Source organism: Trichechus manatus, unplaced genomic scaffold, assembly GCF_000243295.1.
Source record: "Trichechus manatus latirostris isolate Lorelei unplaced genomic scaffold, TriManLat1.0 scaffold00150, whole genome shotgun sequence".
Lineage (NCBI taxonomy): Eukaryota > Metazoa > Chordata > Mammalia > Sirenia > Trichechidae > Trichechus > Trichechus manatus.
The window spans coordinates 4944010-4945797 of NW_004444086.1; positions in this window are offsets into that span (position 1 = coordinate 4944010).

A 1788-nucleotide genomic window follows, 5' to 3' on the forward strand; every position below is an offset into this window, starting at 1 on the left:
TTAAGTTTAATCTTGGTAATAATACTGCCTCATAAAACTATATAGGCAAGAATGTAAATGTCCAATATCAAGGGCAAGATAAAATAAACCACTGGATAAACTACCATATCTTATCCAAATTCCTTAGGGTATGTTTCAGAATTCAAAATATTTTGGATTTTAGAAAGGTAATATTGTACATGTACTGTATACTACATATTAATGACAGCGGGGTCTGGAGCAATGCCTGATCATTAAACACATTAATATTTCTGCAGAGAAACATGTGTATATTCACATCAAGTGGAATATATGAAAACCATGCATAAATTCACCTTATTTTAGATCAGCTTTTGTCATCAAATTAGTTACAAAAATCTTTCAGTATTTGAAAGCCTTTTGACTTTGGAATTATGGGTAGGGAATTATGAATCTTATTTAAGTAGTGTCCTTAAAACACCATGATTTTGAAGAAAATTTAGTAATGTGGGCGATGCACATAATGTAAAACACTATTATTGAATGAATGGCTGAAAACAATGTGAGTTTTAATGGCAGGCTTCCGAAACATTTTAAGTACTATACATAGATATAAAAAAATGACTTAAGAAATTTGTGGTAAAATTGCTATTATTTCTGGGTGTCAGAATAATTGGTGATTTTCATTTTCTTCATTGTACTTTTATGTATTTTCTAAAATTTCCATATGGACTAGGAATAGTCTTAACAATAAAGAATGCCAGTTTACTTTTATGCCTTTTTCAGCTAATTTTAAAATGGATGCCCTGGGGGCACTTGTTCTCATGTCTGTCCCCAAGCTGGGATGTATGAGAGTGTCTTCTATCTGAGTTCCCAAAGGCGCCTGCTGGGGTGAGGCATTTGCTTACTGGAAAGTCCTAAAAGCAATCACTCTCGTGACCTCAGTCTCTTCCAAAACACTCAGAACTGCAGCAACAAGGTTCTTATCAGTTCCGTCTGGAATGATGAAGAGGTACTGGAAACCAAACCCCAAGACTCCTCTCGGCAGCCCTGATGGCATAATGGGGCATCAAGAAGGGCTGTCCACTCTAATAGCAGAGACGTGCTACAAGCAATGAGTTGTATGCCATTTAATGGATTGCTAAGGAAGTTGCAAGTGGCATGGAATGTCAATGTGAGAAGTAATTTAAAATCATGACATTAGGGCCCCTTCTTAGCACTTGTAGAGCTTTTCCATCACTTTCTACGTAATACTAAAATGATTTGCTTAACATATGGCTACTGCCCTTAAGGATCCCTGGTGGCGCAATGGTTAACCAAAAGGTCAGCAGTTCGAACGCGCCAGTGGGTTCAAGGGAGAAAAGACCTGGTGATCTCCTCCTGTAAAGATTACAGCCTAGGAAACCCTATGGGGTAGTTCTACTCTGTCCTATAGGGTAGTTGTGAGTCGATAATCGACTCAAAGGCACCCAACAATAACTACAACAACAACAATTCTCTTTGAGAGGCAGGACTATATCTTATTCATCTTTATAAGTGAGGGGCCTAGCCCAGTGTCTGACACATTGCTGTTATTGTGTGCTGTCGATTCTGACTCATAGCGACCCCGTAGGGCAGAGTAGAACTGCCCCGTAGGGTTTCCAAAGCTGTAAACTTTATGGAAGGAGCCCTGGTAGTTCAGTGGTTAAGCACTCAGTTGCTAACTGAAAGGTTGGCAGTTTAAACCCACCAGCTGTTCCAACAGAGAAAGATGTGGCTTGTAAAGATTACAGCCTTGGAAACTCTATTGGGCAGTTCTACTCTGTCCTACAAGGTTGCAATGAATCAGAA